Here is a 20638-nt window from a genome sequence, read left to right on the forward strand (position 1 = left end):
ACTTCGGCTCTGCTAGCTGGGGCTTGGGCTTAGGTCTTTTCAAAGACTAAGCCATCTTGTTCCAAGTTAACTTTTGAGGCTTCTGCCCATCGTATCGCCAAGGAGGAACCATCAGAGAAAGTCGACCCAGTTGAGGACCCCAAAACTCCTCAGAAGAAAGGTGAAGAGGACTCATCTGATGATACAGGCGTCCTACAACCAGAAACACTAGTAAAGGTCATGAAAAAGCTAACCCTGAACCCCAGTGCCAAGCGGTCAGCACGTCGTCGCAGTCTACGTAACCGGATTGCGGCCATACCTGTGGAGAACAAGAGTGAAAAAATCCGGAGGGAGGTTCAAAGCGCCTTTCCCAAGAGAAGGGTCCGCACTTTGTTGTCGGTGCTGAAAGACTCTATAGCAAGGATGAGAAGATTTGTTCGGATTGAGCAGAGACAAAAAAGACTTGAAGGAAATGAGTTTGAAGGGGACAGTGAGCCATTCAGATGTCTCTGCACTTTCTGCCATTATCAAAGATGGGATCCCTCTGAGAATGCTAAAATCGGGAAGAATTAGGACCGTTTACATTGTACGCTGCCGTTGCTGTCGATGATGCCACACAGCAGATGTGAAAGCTGTTTTTTGTTTAAGATTAAACTTTTCCTGGTACTGGGGAATCTTCTAACTTGTTAACGTTTACATTGTATAGAGGATGTTCGACAATTGGATTCATGTAAATGACTTAAATTTACCCAAAGAATGAGTCAAAGTATTCTGTGAAGTTTAGAAGCCTCAAGCTGTGAGGCCCAGGGCTGAGAAGTAATGTAAATAGAATTTGGAGTGGTTTGGTGTAGAAGGTAATTAGGATAGATCTTTTGTACTTTATAATTTGCAGAAATTTGTAATAAAGGCATTTTTGTTAGCTTAAAAAAAATGAAATCATGAAATTAGCAGGAAAACAGATGCAACCAGAAAGCATTGAGTTAAGTTAAATAAGCCAGACTCTGGAAGACAAATAGCATGCGTCCTCTCTTAAATATGGGATCCTGGTTTAAAATCAAATGTGTATGAACGCATGTATGTATGTGCATACCTATATACGTACATATGCGTGTGTGTTACGTACATATGTTTGAAGGTCACAAAACTTGAAAGCAGATATTGAGAAAGGACTAATAGATCTTAAGGGAGAACTTCATGACTAGGAAGTAGGGTAATGGAATATAGGTCATAAGATGGCAGAAATGGAGACGATCTGGGGAAAAGGAAAGACCAGTTGAGCATGAGGGACACAGAGAGAGTAGCGAAGGAAAGGAACAGTGAGAACCAAGTATAAAGACATCCGTGTAGGCAGACACCACAATAAAATAGCTTGCTTTGTACACAAACCCCCAAATACTGATAATTAAAAAAATACTTTGAATCTAGTTACAATAATGCAATGAAGGAAACAAGCAAGCAGGAAGAGTATATGTGCCGGGGACATGGCTTATGAGGAAATAAGTTCAATCATCAGAATCCACATAAAAAGTCAGACATGCGATGTTTGTCAGCCCAACACTGAAGCAAGCATTCACTAAGAGTGGACGTTGGATAAGCGAGGTGGAAAGCAGGCACTAGAAAACTGTTACATGTTATATTCAAATGAATCAGGACTCCTCAATGAACACTTTTTTTCTCTAAGATCCAAGAGCGCAGAAGTCATGTCAGCTTTGCTAGCCTCATTCGGCACTTTTTAAACTGCAGGTCACCTTCCCATATGGGGTCACACAATTGAATGTAGATGGCATGAGAGTTGACAATAGTAAACAGTTTCAGGATGTTCAAGAACCAAAACTTACTTGGAACTCAAGCATGTGATGAAACCGAGGTGTTCTGGGCAGTGCACGCCTGTTCACCAAGTTGCATCATGGGGTTTCACTGTAGCCTTGGTTCTGTTCAAATGGCATGCACACCGTGCACACTGGCACAGCACACAGCACCAGTGAACTCTGATGAATGCTGCCCGAGACATCTGGGCTGAGTCAAGACGACATTATATTATGAATTGCAGTGGTTTTACTGTACAGATATAGTTTTATGCTCTAAAACCATGATGATTTAATTATGGAAAATGAAGACTTTGAACATTTTCCTACCTCCATTCCTCAGCATATATCCCTTTGGACTGGACTATGTTCGAAGGTTTGATTTTAAAGGTTGCTGACTTGACTTTCATTTTGGTTTAAAAAAAAAAAATCCTTCAGTGAATTTTGGCTTGGAATTGGGACAGAATTTCCACAACTGTCTGAAATGGCCCCAAACATACTTCTGCCATTTTATGCTATACATTAATGCAAAGGGATTGACTCAGCATTGATTACTATAAAATCAAACTCTTAACACTGTAAAACACTGAAGAGGCTCCGTGTCCTGTAGGACCAAATGTTCAGCCAAAATTTAATTCCTTATGTAAAAAAAACAAAAAAGAAGCACAAACATCTATCTCATTAGTATGCAAATTTGTTTCCATCTTCAATAAAGTGGTAAAATAATATGAATAAGGGGCTAGAGAGATGGCTCAGGGATTAAAAACACTTGCTGCTCTTGCAGGGGCCCAGTGGCAACTTGAAGCCTCCCAGCTGTCTGTTCCTGAGCTCCAGCGGATCTGACTCCCTCCTTTGACCTCACTTGGCATTATCCTCATGTGGCGCATTTATATACAGGCGAAGCACTCATACACATAAAATAAATAAATCTTTTTTAAAACACTTAAATCAATCATTTTTAAATGGCATATATACCAAATAATCATTTTCAAAATAATTTCTCTATGGGTTAATTATCAGTGAGTGAGTGGCTTCTATTCCTATGTTATAGACCTAAATACTCAAGGTCATGAAAAGCTTTTCAGGTGAATGAGCACTGTTAGAGGAGAAAGCAAAGATGCCTTAGCCCATGGCAGAAGCAGCTAGAGACCCCTGAGCGAAGCTGACTGGAGTGGGTGATGTGGGACTGTGTGCAGGCAGGCACTGTAAGATCAGAAAGCTGGGGGGGGGGGGAGGAAGTATGCCAGCAGGCAGAAGAATTGTCAGGAGGAGACTAAATGAATCTGAGCATCCTTCATCCTCCCAGCAGAGTCCACTCCCAACCTCCAGCTCTACTAAAAAATAGTCAATGCTTGAGTTGGAGAAGGAAAAGAATGTGATCAAAATATAGTATATGAGGATTTCTTAAATAAAATGAAAATATGAATACATTATTGCTTTACATGATACATATGGGAATTCTTACACACACATTTATTTACACATATAACATCATTCCTTCCTAAAGATTGATTGAAGAATCGGTTGGTTGAAGAATCATATTGTAGTAATTCTCTGTGAACTTAGTACTGGGTTAAGAGCCCTTTGTTGATTAAGTCCCGGTGTTAGGCGCCAAGGTTAAGTTAATGCTGAATCCACCTCCATATCTCATTACAGTGGAGTTCTAGAACGATTTATTAGGGAATTCTGTCCGAATTCCAAGCCAAAATTCACCGAATGAATGTAAGTCAATTCAGCAACAACAGCAGTAACTTTTACAATCAAACCTTCAAACACAATCCAATCCAAAGATATTAAATTTATTTTGTGTGTGTGGTGTGTGTGTGTGTGTGTGTGTCCATACCTGCCTTGGCGTGCACATACACACACTAAATAAATGTCAAAAAGTTAAAGATTATTAATGAGATGTTAAGCCCACCAAAAGCAAGGCAGAGAATTAAAAGCTGGGAACAAAACTTCTCTAAAGTGACTGATTCAGATACTTGACTTAGGCCAGTAAAAGTTATCTGAATAAAAACAGTTTGAATGGTAGGCTGGAGAGATGGCTCAGCAGTTAAGAGCACTGGTTGCTCTTCCACAAGACCCAAGTACAGTTCCCAGCACCAAGATGACAGTTCACAACTGTCTGTAATTCCAGTTCAGGGAATCTGACATCCTTACATAGACATACGTAGAACACCAATGTTAATTTAAAAAATTAAAAGGAAAAAAAAAACAGACCTCTCGTCATTACTTACAAACCAGAAGCCTCTGTCTTAGTTCTCTTTCCTGTCTTGCAAGATGGCAGGTGAAAAGGTGAAGAAGCCTGATAAAAAGGAGAAGAAACCTGCGGCCAAGAAGGCTGGCGGTGATGCTACTGCCTCTGGTCCCTGGGCCACTGGTGCAGCCAAAAAGGGTCGTCCTAAGGTTAAAAAGCCTGAGAAGGGGAAGCCCTGTTGCAGCCGCAACCCTGTCCTGGTTAGAGGAATTGTCAGGTACTCCCGATCTGCTATGTACTCCAGAAAGGCCTTGTATAAAAGGAAATACTCAGCTGCCAAGACCAAGGTGAGGAAGAAGAAGAAGAAGAAGAAGAAGAAGAAGAAGAAGAAGAAGAAGAAGAAGAAGAAGAAGAAGAAGAAGAAGAAGAAGAAGAAGAANAAGAAGAAGAAGAAGAAGAAGAAGAAAAAGGAGAAGGTCCTTGCTACTGTCACAAAAACAGTTGGTGGGGACAAGAACAGTGGCACCCGGGTGGTGAAGCTTCAAAAAATGCCTAGGTATTATCCTACCAAAGATGTGCCTCGGAAGCTCCTGAGCCATGGCACAAAGCCCTTCAGCCAGCATTGAGAAGGCTGCATTCCTCCAGCATCACTTCCGAGTCTGTCCTGACCACTGGGTGTCACTGGGGCAAGAGAGTGGTTTTCCTGAAACAGTTGGGCAGTGGTTTGCTAATTGTGACTGGACCTCTTACCATCAACAGAGTTCCTCTGCGCAGAACACACCAGAAGTTTGTCATCGCTACCTCTACAAAAGTTGCTATCAGTGAGGTTAAAAATCCCCAAACACCTGACTGACGCTTACTTCAAGAAGCAGCAGCTACACAAGCCCAGGCGTCAGGAGGGCGAGATCTTCCACACAGAAGGAGAAATACGAGATTACAGAGCAGAGAAAGGCTGATCAGAAAGCTGTGGACTCGCAGCAAAGATTAAAGCTGTTCTTCAGCTCCAGGGCTACCTGCGATCTCAGTTCTCCCTGACAAACCGGATGCATCCTCACAAACTGGTCTTCTAAATGTTAACCTAATTAAACAGCTTCATATATGTAAGAAAGAAAGAAAGAAAGAAAGAAAGAAAGAAAGAAAGAAAGAAAGAAAGAAAGAAAGAAAGAAAGAAAGAAAGAAAGAAAACAAGCAGGCTGGCCTTGAATTTTTAAATATATCTTAAAAAACTGACAGTTGGGGCTTATTTTTAATTAACCTTATTCCTAATGTGTCCATATCTAATATTTTTATTGCATGCACTAATCCTGCAGTCCTGCATAAACCCAAGATCTACTCCAAATTTTCAGCAGTAAATTGCCACATTTCTCAGATAAGGAGGTCTGTTGGCTGAACTTTGGCTTGATAGCCATAGCTTCTTGGAGAATGTAAAAAACTATTAATGTTGACTATAAAATCTAAGCTCATGAAAATGAAAACAACTCAAGCTGTGAAGTGCCCAGACCAGATGCTAGGTGCAGTGATGGTGGTCAACTTTATCCCTCGCTTACCCTACACTGTATGTACCTTCAACTGCTTGTCTAACCATAAGTTCTTTAGGTCACATGTCTAAAGCTGCTCATTACATAATCAGGTGCTCAGAAAATATGTATGAGAGGGCTAGGGGCACAGCTCAGCAGTAGAGCAAGTCTTAACACCTACAAGTCCCCAGAGTTCAGTCCCCAGAATGAAACAAAAACGTATCGGACAGATGAAGCACAGACATGCGTAAGCTGTTCGTACATGAGTGTCTGAGCAGCCTCTGGAGTTAGAACAGCAAATACGCAGCCTCCCCATTTCCAATGGAGTTTGCTGTGATAGAGTAGAAAAGAGTTAGGAGAAAGGGAGAGCGCCCACTTTAACTTCTGCTTGCCATTCCACCTTTGCTTTGCCCAAGGGTCTAGTACTTACAAAGCACCTGGATACGGATGACTACAAGCTAAGCAAGCAGCCTGAGATGACTTCCCAACACCCACTTTAAGGAGGGAAGTACCAAGCCCTGAACCTTCACCAAGCAGGTAATTTTCCCTGAACCTGGCTTCACATTAGCACCCAGCACTGAGCTCAAGGCCACCCCTGTGTTCTGGAAGTGCCCCACATCCCGAGCACTCTCCTATGAGACACACACACTGGTTTTATGTGGAGTAAGCACCATACGCTTTCCCAAATTTGGTCAAGAATAGTTCTTTTAAAAATAAAATAAAATAAAATAAAAATAAAAGAGTTTGGCAAAGTACCAGAAAAGGTTGTCTTTTTTAAAAGGACGTACAAAGATTATTTTGGAAAGCTGGGGGAAAAAAAGAAGGCTTGCAGCCTTACCAGACAGTCGGGAAGGGTAATTGGTTTCTCTGAAAAGCAGTGACTGCTCAAGTTCTACCCATAGAAGTAGGTACCTAGGGGAGAGACAGGTCATTTATAAACCACAAAACAGTACTTTCTGATAGACAGAACACTTCACTTTAAGTGGACTTTAAGAATTGTTTCAAATGGCTTAAATTAATCCCTAACATAGCTGAGCTTTTAGAAGGCTTCCTTATGATAAAACCGTGTGTTCATGTTTTTTTATCAATGCATCGTAAACATTTTTATTGTCGTCAAACACTCCTAAATCATGGTCACACAATCTGTTGAAATGTTTCCAACCTTTGAAACTTTTCACGAGTTTCACACACTTCATTCTCTTGTATTTTCCAAATAAGTACATGATATCAAATGAATATTTTTTTAAAACTATTAAAATACTGCTTGTAAAGAAAACAGACCTTTCTCACGAATAATTTTTTAGTGAGATATAAAAGATACTTTACCTCACTAAATGGATTCCGTTGATAGGAACAAGAGTCCATACTCTGGCTTAAAGCTTGGATTTGCTAGTCTAAAACTGGTTTAGAAACTTCAACTGTCCATACATGGAGTGAGGTTATCATTACATTTCTCAGAGGTACTTTTGTAGGTGGGCTTATCTACATAGCAAAGCTATAGTGGCTAAAGTTTTGTCTTTCACATAAGTCCTATATCTAATAATTATTTTTTGTTGTATCTAAGTTTGTTTGCATTTTGGACATTAAAATATATGTTCATATTGATATTTTTATTAAAAGGTATTTGGGAAAAGCACTGTCTTATCTTTCACTTTTCAAAAGTATCTCCAAAATAGATTTTAATATCTGCACGATATTCCAATAGATGCATAGTTTCTTTTGATAAGGTTTCTTTATGTTATTTTAAATGTTTAACTTTTACTTTTATTTGTATAAGTCTGTGCATGTGCACAAATATATATGCATGTAACAGTGCCAGAGAAAGTCAAAAGGGTTCATCAAATCCTCTGGAACTGGTTGTGACCCTCCCAAGATGGGAGCTGGGAATCAAATTCACACACTCTGAAAGACCAGCAAGCGTGCTAATCTCTAAGCCATCTACCTCTCTACTCCTGGTTTCTCTCATTTTAACAATGATTGCATCTTTATTTTTGCCAAGTTTTTGGTTAGCCTTTAAAGACAAAGTCATAAATGGCAACTACAGAGCCAAAAAAGGTCTGAGTGCAGTGAAGCATTGGCCTCAGGGGGCCCTTCTCAGCTCCTCCTCTGGTTCCATTAACACTCAGTGCTCTGGGATCCTTCTCCTAAAGCCCGCTTCCTCTGATAAGGTTTTCCATTTGGTCACCAATGGTTTTAGATCAGCTGCTAAGGGAGATGTGAAACATCTGGGTGAAAATGGCTTTTGAGGGAAAATTTCAGGATCCAGATGGTTATTTCCCTCTCAAAAGTTCCTCCAAAACAAGGAAGAAAAGAAACAGAAACTTCACATAAAGTCAGTAAGTAGACAGAGAAAAGATAAATGACTTAGCAGAAGAGTGAAAGGTCAAACCTAAGACACACAAGGGAAGACTCCTGTGGAATGAAAGCAAAACTGTCCCCAAGAACGCCAGAAGAATCAGGAAATGTAAGTATGAGAGAGAAGAGAGGGATAGATCAGAGACAGCAGCTGAACCCCAAGATGCTTGCCAGATCAAACTGGTTCCCCTTCCCAGCAGAACAGATGGACCATTTCTGCTGAAACAGAACCAGAATTGTTTGAATCTAGATGAGAGTGGCTTGAGGCATAGAGAGTAGTGTAAAAAAACAGAGCTAAGCGGAGATAAATGAAAATCTGCACATTGACTAAAATAACCTTAGTCCCTTCCACCACAGTGTGATAGGAGCCAGGCTCCTGAAACATTGGGCAGAGACTAGAGAAGTCCTTCCTGAAGATGGTGAATGGTAAATGAGCAACACCCACAGATGCCAACACACGGGGATTGCTGACAGCAAACAAGTCTTGCAAACACACACACACACACACACACACACACACACACTAATTCATTCAATTCATACTTTTGGAAGGAAGCTGTTATGGGTACATGGGACTGAAAAACAACCAAAACAGGAATCTCTCTCTTCACAGAGCTTCCATCCTAGTGAAAGAAAACAAACAATAAATACAACAAACAATAAATTATATAGTATAGGGAGAAAGTAAAGCCAGAAAGTATGGGAGGGGATGCCAGAAAGTTTTCACATATACATGTATGTATAAAACCATATGTGACATGAAAGTAGAAAGGCAAGTATTTGGGGACCAGTGAGAGCAGGGAGAGGGCAAAGGAAGGTTATGAAGGTGACTAAGCAAAGTACAGTGGAGGCAGGCACATGTCGGTGGATGAACACGTCATAGGGAGACTCATTATTTGGTATGCATACCAAAAAAATAGTCTTAGCAGGCAGTGGTGGCATACACCTTTAATCCCAGCACTTGGGAGGCAGAGGCAGGCAGATTTCTGAGTTCGAGGCCAGCCTGGTCTACAGAGTGAATTCCAGGATAGCCAGGGCTACACAGAGAAACCTGTCTCAAAAAACAAAACAAAAATAAATAAATAAATAAATAAATAAATAAATAGTCTGTCTTAAAGGATCTCAAAGAAATAATAAAAGATATTTTACTCTTTCAGTAGTAACTATATAAAGTTTTAAAGTAGCAATCCAAGAACAACACAGACTCTTCTGGATTAAAGATATGTGGAACTTGACACAGCTTTCTGGCCTGCTGGAATGTGAATGTCCTACACTACGTGACCCCATTGCTATGGGCCAAGATGTTCTACTCCACCTTCCCCACCATGGCAGACTTAAACCTTCTGAGAGCATCCAGTGGAGAACTGTGATAAACATCATTAAGTTACAATGGGAATAGTATTTCAGAAAACTGGCCCGGTAGCTTCCCACGAAAGAAGGAACCGATGTTGGTTTCCAGCCTAATAACTTCATAAGACAATAATTACAAAAGGAAGCTCTGTGTCTGGTGACCTCCAGCAGGCAGGAGAGAACAATGTGGCCATGTGCACTGGAGTCTTGACGGCGGGTCAGTGGGAGAGCTCCTCTGTCCTTCCTAGCTGAGTCCTCAGCGAGCCCTGAGCAGAGCAGTCAAGCCTGCTCCAACAGAGATCATGTGCAGCTCAGGAGGTGCTTCTTGCTGCACAGTGTGCCCACCAACCCATCTGACTCTACATTAAAGACGAGCCCAGATGAAGTGGTTCATGTGGGGGGGCTGGAGGCTCCTCACCATCATTCCTGCAGTATTTAACAATGGCCTCAGTGACTGTTGGTTGGATCAGAAGTGATACAGCTACAGACCAGGGGCTATGATTATGGTGTAGCTTTAGTGGCTTGGAAGTCCCTTTACAATGTCAGATATATTAAAAATGCCTCCATTGCACACTAAAAATACTATCTTAGTATACAAGATTGAAAGAATTCTGAAAAGTTTTACTTAAATTTTTTAGTTGGCATATAGGTTGCTGGGTTTCACTGTGACATTTTTCTTTGTATGTGTGTGTATTATACCCCAGATAAATAAAATTAAAAGTTATTTTTTAAATTGTAGTGTCTAGAAATAATAAAATTGCAGAATCTAAAATTTTATCTCTAATATAAAATTTTACAGAAAACTACTGAAGAATTAATTTTCACCAAACTAGAAGTATTAACAAGAGAACAGAAGAATCAGTATAAACTAACAGTGTTTCTCAGCCTGTAATTCATGACCTCTTTGGGAGTCTCATTATCAAATAGCTGTAGAGTGGGTATTTACATCACAATTCATAGCACTAGCAAAAAGACAGTTATGACATAGCAACCAAACCGTGCTATGGCTGGGGAGCAACCAGAACGTGAGGAACTGTATTAAAGGGTTGCAGCAGGTTGGGAACTACTGTTCTAGAAGAAACTACACAGGGAGAGACAAAAGGGCTTCTCAGGATGATTGCAGGGGCTCCTCAGAGCATAGCATGTGGCCCTAGAGACCCAAAAAATAGTATTACATAAATGTTTTTGTGTAATGAATACCTAGAACGATGGATGTCCTCAGAATTGGAGGTGGTTGCTTCTTTGATAGGAAAAAGCAGTGGGGCTGATGGCTTTGTTCTTAGCATTATTTCCATCTTAAAACGTAGAGTAAGTGATTTTGCCAGTAGTAAAACTTGCTCTTAAAAAATGTTAAAAAAGTAATTTGGTGATATCACAGGGGAAAAACATAACAAGCCGTGAAATTAGAAGAGAAAACTATCTTGTCATAAACAGAGCACTAAACATTACATAATGCTACCATAACTCCTCAAAATGAGAGATAAATTCATAGACTCAGAAGGTGTTAGAATCACGTTGTCGTAGAACTAACGATGCATGAGTTTGCCTGGTGTCTCAGTTACTTTGTTCTTGCTCTGATCAAACACCATGACAAGCAATTTATCAATTTACTGGGCTTACACTTTCAGAAAGTAAGTCTGTGACACAAAAACATGTCAATAGAAGCAGCTAAAGCCCACATCCTAAACCTCAAACAGGTAGCAGAGAGCACACAAAGCCCCCTCCAGTGACACGGTTCCTCCCATCAGGCCACACCTCCTAACCCTCCCAAAGTAGTTCCACCAGCTGGAAACCAAGTATTCAAACATATAAGCCTATGTGGCCATTCTCATTCAAACCACTACACATAGGCTCTGAGCAAAGCCCCAGAAGAAACTCTTAAAAACTGGGCTTTTATTTATAGACACATATATTTACATATTTAAATATGCACATATATAGCACATAACTTCAAAGTATGCACACATTTTACAGAGCATTTACAGAAATGAAATATTTTTCCCCTACAATGGGGAAATAACTTTCTCTTCCCAGTCTGACTTCTCTTCCACCGCGCATCTGCCAAAGCTGAGGAGCATTAGAAGAGCAGCTACTCTGAAAATCTGGAATGCAGGTTACATTTCCTTTTGCTGTCATGGGAGGTACTTATAAGGCTTGTGGTCATCTCTGCTTCTGCTCTCAGCCCTGACCGAAGAAGAGCTTCCAGGAATAGGCTCAATACCTCTCTGCTGGCTTGTCTAGTGTCTCTGATGCAGAGACATGGGATTAACACCATGCCCTGATAAGAACCTGCTGGACAGTATCCAGCACCCGATGCAGGGGAGCAGCAGAGGAGTGAGGTCGGAAAGTGGGCCTACTTAGAAACCGCAAGTCTACATACAGACTATTGTCCCAGTTGTCAGACATTTAAAAATGTAATTAAGGGTTCTGCAAATCAGCTTTCTGTCACACACACACACAAATCTAACATATCCAACTCAAAGAGAAAACATTAACTTTTGGCTCAGAATTTTGAGGGCTCCAGCCCTGTTCACGTTAGGCCATAATAAGGGACAAAATCATAGGTGTATGAGACAAAGCAAAACCCTCACCTTGTGGCCAGAAAGCACAAGGGAAAGGCAATCAGGAGGCCAGGATCCCCAAACCCCATCCTATGGCACATCTCTAGGGGACTAAAAGCCTCCCAATAGATTCCACCTCTTAAAAATTTCAACACCTCCCACATACTCACACGCTCACACACAAAAATTAACTAATTAACTAATATAAAAAAGTGTTTAAATATGAAAGAATTTTATCACTTAAAATTTTAAGATACTAGAAATTACTCCAAATTTGATAGTAATTATAAATATCTACAGGCTAATTGGTGATTAGCCATGATTATAATTATAGTTTATAATTTGTTATTAATAAATCTAAATTATTGCTAATAGGAAGAAACTGATCAATCATGTTAAGGCTTCTTTTCTAACCTCTGCATAACATGGTGTTCTTGATGTCTAAGAAGATAATCAGGATGTACTGTAAACCTACTATGGGGGTCGTCAGGTCTCTGGCTCAGTGTTAAAATCCTGCTGTTGGTGATACTGTGGCGTTCACCAGCTTATAAACAGTTAGGTTTCTGTTGTCGTTGCTTTTCCCATTGTAAATAAATTTCCATGTGTGCTTTAGTTTGTGCTTTCAATTCTGATTCTTTATTAAGGGAAGGGCCCCCAAAATGAGAAAGGTTTTGGCCCCACAATAATTTAATCGGACCATGGCAGATTTTATAGAGGCTTGGAATGTCTGCTTCTGTAATTTTCAAAGAAAGCAGAACCACTCTCCCTGTCTAACGTGCATTTTAGAAATTGTAGGGGCTGTTTCTGTTCTCCCAGGAATTTGTGGAGAGCCTGAGGCCCCGTGGGTGGTGCGAGGGACTCATTGCTCTCTCTTAGAGGAGAAAGGCTCACACACCCAGAACCACCTCACCTGCCCTTTGATTGACCAATGCGCAGCCTATCAATCGCATGGCTGAAAAACTTATTCCCTCAGACCCAAATCTAGAACAAATCTTCTTACATATAAACACATGGTTTTTGTACAGTTTAAATATAGACTGGGTTTTTTTTTTTTTAAGAACACAACTAAGAAAGGAAGATCATACTTTATTTTGGTTGGAACTTTACCAATTACTCACCATTTCAGAAAAATCACACCACCGACAGCAATGCTAGAGCCTGCATTTGATGGCCAATAGAAATGATAAATGAAGCCCTATGCTGCATACTCAAGAGTTGTTGCATTTGGAGCTGTCACATTTATGGGGATTGTATAAATAGCTGCAAGCATCTTTATGCTTTATGTCTTCAGGTGCGGGTGGGTCTAAAATACATGTTGTTTGATGTAAGGTCCTTTCATTTCTTTTTATATCATAGTTGATATAATACATCGATTCCTAATCATATGTGTAAGTGACTTACATTATCATTCAATTTCATTTTAGGGCAGTAGAAAAAAATTTTTTTCAAATACTGAAAGCCACTCTCTACATCCAGAGACTACACCACTCAACCAAATGATCTTCTAGAATGTTCTGAATGACACAGAAATTTATTTCTATTAAAGTAAAATCCTGGTAGGTATTGTGGTACATTCACTCAGACATGTAGGAGAGGCTGACGAGTTCCAGTTCATCCTGGGACACGCAGTGAACTCTAGACCATGGTGGCCTACATAGCATGTCCCTGTCTGAAAAACAGAAAACAAGACACCAGAAAAAAAAAAAAGAGGAGAGAAAATGAAAGAACAATAAACTATAGTCCAGGATTAACACCTAAGTTTGTGAACTGCCTTATTCCTTTCAAAGGGCCAGACGTCAAGGGAAGTAGCTTCCTGGAGCAGACCCTGCCAAGATATCCAAGTGGGAAAGGTTGAAGAAGAGAAGAGACAAGGTGACAAACCCCAAGATCAACTTCCTTAGCTTCACTCTTTTGATTAATGTCAAACTCGTGAATAGTCCTACATAAGAAAATAGTCATCCGCTACCTGACCCACCGTGGTGGCCTCCCTGTGCTTCCTGCCTACACAGAGTCTCAGCAGCACATCTGGCTCAGGGCGCACAGGAGGAAGGAGACATCCCAGAAGAGTTGCCCATGAGCTGACATTTAAGAGGAAACTCATAAAGATAGGCCTGGTTGCAATACTTAACTCAGGCTCAAAATATTAATCTCCTGGGCTACAAAATCTTACCTAGATTAAAAATTTTTAAAACAAACAAAAACAAAAAAAAAAACAGGTAGTTTTCTGAAGTAGCCTATAAATCCACACTAAGAAATGAGGGTCTTCCCAACAACCCAAGGGTTCACATGAGAATGAAGAGGAGGCCAGATCAGCCATTAAAAGCAGAATAAGTTTAAATCTAATATATTTTTGTGAATCAGAAAAGCAAACCATAAGCCTTTATTCAGTGGGTAGCATTAAACATGCAGAGTGCCAGTGAAATGAGTCAGCCTGTAACGCACTGACAACCTGAGTTCAATGCCCAGGACCCACAGAGTGGAAGGGAAAGAACCAACTCCCTCAAACTGTCTTCTGATCTCCACATAGATGCCACAGCATAGACGTCCACCACACAGACAAAACAAACAAACAAATAAGTGTAAATCAAAAACGTCCATAATGTGGGACCTTGAATGAGAATAACCCATAGACTTATATTTGACTACTTAGTCCCCATTTAGTGGAACTGTTTGGAAAGGATGAGGAGTCGTGGCCTTGTTGGAGAACGTATGTCACTAGGAACAGGCTTTGAAGTTTCAAAAGCCCAGGCCATTCCCAGTTAGCTCTCTCTCAACCTCCTGCTTGTAGATTAGATGTAAACTCTCAGCTACTGCTCCAGGGCTACTACGCCTGCCTGTCTGCCATGCTCTCTATCATGTTGGCCATGGGCCTCACCCTCTTCAACTGCAAGCCCAATAAACTCTGCCTTCAATAGAAAAGTAATACATGAGTCTTACATCCTTTAGCATCTTTTTAAAAAGTGGTTAAAACCAAACTTGTTTTGTACTTTAACAAAAAGATAAATAAATATGACCAAACTTCCTGTCACCTGACACCACCACCCCACTTTGTTACAACTTCCCAATTACTACCATTCCTTTTTTTTTAAGATTTACTTATTTTAGTGTGTGTGTGTGTGTGTGTGTGTGTGTGTGTGTGATTTGCCTGCATGTGGGTGCTGGAAACTGGATGCTCTTAACTGCAGACCCATTTCTCTGGGCCTACTGCTACCATTCTTAACCTCAAAATCACAATCTGAGATTACTCCTTACCTCTCACTCTGAATATCCAGTTATTAGATTCTCTTAGATATTCTTTGCCCCAATGAACTGACTGCTGCTTCATTTAAGCCCCATGCTAGTTTCCGTAGACCCTTTCTTTCCTTTATGTGTCTTGCCTGAGACTGTTCCCAGCCATTGTATCATTCCGTCCACGCATTTACTTTCTAACTCCTTCATTTCCATGTCAAATGGCCACACCATTCCATAGCAGGCAGTGGGGACACAGGGGGGCAAGCAGAGTCCCTCCTTGAGGGTATTACTCTCCAGATATAGCAAACAATTGTCATTGTGTGAGCTATTCTTGAGGAGACAAGAACAAACATTGGTTCCCTCAAGATAAAGCAGCAAGAACAGACCAGGGCAAAGTCAAGCTCAGTGAACTGATGAGCCTACCAGGCACACCTACAGAGCGTCGGTAAAGGGACTTACAGCCATGTGGGGGAGCCCCAAAGTACTTGCAGTACCAGAAAGCCTCATCTAAGCAGGCACGAAAATGTCTCCATAGCAACATGGGTGGAGTTTCCCTTTTAGTTAACCTTCTACATTATATACACTCTAGCACCTCCCGAGACTACAGGACCATGTGTAGCTTGGGCAGAATTACGTATGCCTGCACAGGCAGTGCCAGCAGGCATGGCTGGACTCTCAGGTAAGGATCTAATAAGGATTCCCACCTCACTTTCTATGAGGGGAGGGCAACAAGGTTGACCTTGAGGCTGCTCGCAAGTAGTCATACCTGCTCTGGTGAGAATGGTAATGGCCACTAAGCTTGGAGGACAGAGTGCCAGAGTTAGAATCCATGGTGTCTGAGGTGTAGCTGTGGAGGGGTTTGGGAGCAGGGTAGATGTCATGCATAGATGCATAGAGCATGCATAGATGAAACCTCAACAAGAGGCTGTAAAAAGGCTCGAGTATGTAAAAAGTATTATGGGATTGTCCTATGACTCTCTAGTCATGCCACTGTCACATTACCTTTGAGAGGTCACTTAACCAAATCCTTTACTCAGCATATTGAATGTTCCCCTTCAGTTCCAAGTTCACAGTTATAATGGCAGGTTAGTTCGCTTCTTATTGCACTGACAACTACCTGAGAGACTGACAAAAGGAGGGAAGTTTGTGTGGTGATTTGGATAAGAATGGCTCCCCACAGGCTCATAGGTCATTAAGGAGCAGGTGCTATGTGACAGAGATTAGAAAATGTGGCCTTATTGGAGGAAGATAGGTCACTGGATGTAGGCTTTGAGGTTTCAAGTGCTCAAGCCAGAACCAGTGACTCTCTTCCTGCTGCCAGAACATTTAGATGTAGAACTCTTGGCTACTCTCCAACACTGTCTTCCTGTGTGCCACCATGCTCCCACCATGACAAGAATGAACTAAACCTCTGAAACTGTAAGTGAGCTCCAATTAAATGCTTTCCTTTGTAAGAGTTGCTGTGGTCATGGTGTCTCTTCACAGCAACAGAACACTGACTAGTGCAGGTTGTCTCATAATGTCAGGACTTTGATGTATAGGCCATGACTGGAATACTCCCTTGCTGGAAGCCTGTGGTGAGACATGACATCACAGTAACAGGAGCTTAGGTCAGACAAGTCACTCACATCACCACAGCCAAGAAGGAGAGAAGAAGTCAGGGATAACTTTCTTTTTTTTTAAAGATTTATTTATTATTATATGTAAGTACACTGTAGCTGTCTTTACTCACACCAGAAGAGGGCATCAGATCTCATTACGGGTGGTTGTGAGACACCATGTGGTTGCTGGGATTGGAACTCAGGACCTTCAGAAGAGGAGTCAGTGCTCTCACCCGCTGAGCCATCTCGCCTGCCCCCAGGGATAACTTTTAAAGGCACACCCCAGTGACCAACTTCTACTAGCTAAGCCCCACTCATCAGCCGTCTTCCAAAAAGATGGTAACTTCCAAAAAGTTACTCACAACTAACAACCTAGCATTTAATGCATGTGACCGTGGCTGATAACTCATCGTCAACCCATAATTGATTGTGACCGGTTTACTTGAGCTATGAGCAAAGTTCTGTTCGGAAGGATTCTGTTTATTTAACTGTGAATCTTTTAATTTGTGGGCATCACAATCCGTAGGCCACAAGGGTTCACACGGTTGTTCAATGGATAAGAACAATGTTTGAAGAACAATCAAAGAGCCATCGAGATAGCTGAGAGGGTAAAGGCACTTGCCACCAAGCTAATGATCGGATTCGATCTCTAGAACCCACGTGGTAGGAGAGAACTGATTCCCACAAGCTGTTCTCTGACCTCCACATATGTCATGGAATGCTCGCGCACGTGCACACACACATACACACACACACAGAGAAACATACATAAACACACCTGCCACTAAATAAATAAATATAAAACAAATTTTAAGTAAATACATTAGATTCCATCACAAATACAAGGGTGTGAAAATAAATGAAGACCCAGGAACGACTGCAGGCAGCTCACTGCAGGTAGCACAGGCCTAGGGCTGGGGCTCTGGAAGGAACCAGGAAGTCATATTCTGTTCACTAACACTCCTCGCTCATCAACTTTTAGAAACATAATCCCCGCAAGGTAAGGTGCACTTAAGTCATTGATCCAGTCCTCCCTCCAACATTCACTAAGTCTGTCCCTGCTCCCAGACAGCACACGACACACTGAAGCTGGTGCTCTGAACAAGCTATCCTTTAACTCAAAATGAAGACAAATTCTCAGTCTTGGTTTTGCCCTGCTAGTAGAGCAATGAATCAAGCAAGAAAGCAGATGTGCATATTGGAGTGTGGCTGGGGGTGATGTGACCTTTATGTGGTCCTGTATTGACGTATCATGGAACACAATGCGCGATGGTCATATTCAAGTGCCAGTGCTGCTAATCACCGTGACCTGGAGCAACACTCCAAAAGTGGGCAAAGTAGTGACTTAGAGTCAAGGAAACTGAAACATTTCAGTTAAATAACCACAACTACATCACAGGTCCATTGCAAAATGCATGAGTAATTTGCTTAAGGTTGTTTACTATCTAATTTGTCTCTGCTTATTCCCCCAACAGTGATTTTCTAAACTCCTATGAAAGTTCAGGTGGCATAGGACTATGCCCATCCCATAACCTTCTCTACTACAGTGGTTCTCAACCTTCCTAACGCTGTGACCCTTCAGTGCATTACCTCATGTTGTGGTGGCCCCCAACCATAACAGTATTTTTGTTAAGTACTACTTTATATATATATAGTACTACTTTATATATATATATATATTGCTACTGTTATGAGCCGCAATGTAAATATCTGATATGCAGGATATCTGATATGTGGGATATCTGACATACAGGATATCTGACATGCAACCCCAGTTGCCTGTCTCTTTACTGCCTGCCTCCCAACTGGAATTTAGGATCCGTTCAGACAGGGACTTCATCTCATCCTGCTGTACTTTTTCTCATCCTGCTCATCAATGCTGTGCATTGACACAAGGTAAGTATTTAACAAAAACTGTTGGTTTACTAGATACATACTCACTGCTCTGAGTTAACATAAACTATATTCAGACTCTGAAGAAAATTTTCACAGAACTCTTGCAGCTGTTAAATGCTAGGGAATTCAATGACAGACTGAGACAGGAGCTCTCTGTAGCTCGGGCTAGCCTCTAACTTGGCCTCAGCTTCCTGTATCCTGAGATCACAGACATGCACCATTATAATATGTGAAAGAATTGGGACGTGTGTGTGTGTGTGTGTGTGAGAGAGAGAGAGAGAGAGAGAGAGAGAGAGAGAGAGAGAGAGCTCACGTGCACGTGTGCAGGTGCAGGTATGTAATACATAAATACAAAAGCATGTGGGGAAGCCAGAGGTCAATGTTGTCTTTCTTCTTTATGGCTCTCCACCTTCCTTTTTTGTCCATGGTAACTTCTGAGGGCACATCTCTCACTGCACCTGGAGCTCACTAGTTAGCTGAACTTCCATCAGTGTGCCCGCCTCCACCCCAGGCTTCCAGGACTGGAATTAGAGACATGCGTAAGGCTGACCTTTTATGTGGGAGCTGGGGATCTGAACTCAGGGCCTCAGGCTCAAGGGCAAGCACTTTATTGCCTAAGCCATCTTCAAAGATTTGTTTAATGTAAATTCAAGCTCAAAGAACAGAATAAAATGATTAGTAAATGCTATGGTTGGAGGGAAAAAAAAAACCATGAAACTTTATCAAACTTCACAAGAAGGAAGCTTGGTGTTTAGAATGAGGAAATGTACTGGGCACAGAGCACAGTGAAAAACAACAGGAGAGATGTTGCATCCAGACAAGGTGAAAGAGAACTCGTGAAAAGTTGTCTTCCAGCCTCCATATTTGTGCCATTGCACAAATGGGAGCATACTTGTGTGTGTGCATGCACACACACTCACACAAACATACACACACACACACACTGATTATTTTAATTAGATTTGTTTGTATGTGTATGAGTGTTTTTCCTGGATGTGTGTATGTTCAGCATCTGTGTGCTGAAGAGGTGACTGGATCCCTGAAACTTGGGGTTCCAGATGGTTGTATGCCACCATGTAGATGCTGGAAACCAAACCCTGAACCTCTGCAAAGGTAGCAAGTGTTCTTAACTGCTGAGCCATCTCTCCAGCCGATCTTAATTAATTTTTTGAATTAACAACCTCAACTGACAGGGGAACTCTCTCCCTGCTGGTTGACGGACACGGTACCAGAGATGCTATGTAAGCTCAAGGAGAAAAGACCTCTGTGGTCTTCCCCAGTGCGGACTCTATGCTATAATCCCAACCTGCTGACAAGCAGTGCCCACTGATGAGATAGTGAGCCCGCAGTGATAGGGTAACCAGTCACTTTCTGATTGGATCTGAGGCCTGCTCCACAGAAGAGATGCCATGCCTGGTACTACCAGTAAAGCAAGTACTGTGAAGCCCATGGCTCAAAAGCTCACCAGCTGTAGAAAAGAAACTGCTGCTGTTTTGCTAAGTGACCAAGGTGCTGGTTGTAAGCAACTGAGAGAGCTCAGCTGTGAATGAATCCTCTCTGTCTCCCTCCCTCCATCCAAGGCTTAGGGAACCCTGGGGAAGAGGGGCAGTGGATAGGAAGGAGAGCTGTGAAATGCTCTTCTCCACATGGCTTTGTACACATTAGCCCACAGTAGCTTCACACAAAACCTGTACAGGACCAAGAGAGTCAAAATTCCCAGCATGTGTGGGGAAGGGCCCCACAGTTGATAGATGCTAAAGGGAAAGTCACTGTCCTGTAGGGATGTGGCTGCTGAAGGGTGCCCACACTCCCAGTGGATAGCCTCACACCCATGCACACATGGGCAGCACTAGCTAAGTCTCACAGGATTATTAATAGCATAGTAAAGGGAGGACATGGAGTTGGGGAGACTGGTGGGGGCACTAAAGGGAGTTGGGGAAGTGCTAGTGGAGGAGTATAATCAGAATATATTGCATAAATATATGGGAGTCTTCAAAGAATAAACAAAAATATCATTTAAAAAATAAAGTGTCTTAGAAGATGAACATTTCCCTGAGATTCCACCTCACACCAGTCAGAATGGCTAAGATCAAAAATTCAGGTGACAGCAGATGCTGGCGAGGATGTGGAGAAAGAGGAACACTCC

General features: G+C 41.7%; 1 protein-coding gene and 1 pseudogene across 1 annotated transcript in view; one reads left to right on the forward strand and one right to left on the reverse strand.

The window, feature by feature from the left end:
- Positions 1-20638, reverse strand: part of Cacna1d (calcium voltage-gated channel subunit alpha1 D) — a 458457-nt gene that overhangs the window by 364966 nt on the left and 72853 nt on the right. The gene's annotated exons all lie outside the window — the stretch shown is intronic.
- LOC110309496 lies at positions 4065-5051 on the forward strand (annotated as a pseudogene).

This window comes from Mus caroli, chromosome 14, assembly GCF_900094665.2.
Source record: "Mus caroli chromosome 14, CAROLI_EIJ_v1.1, whole genome shotgun sequence".
NCBI classification, from domain to species: Eukaryota; Metazoa; Chordata; class Mammalia; order Rodentia; family Muridae; genus Mus; species Mus caroli.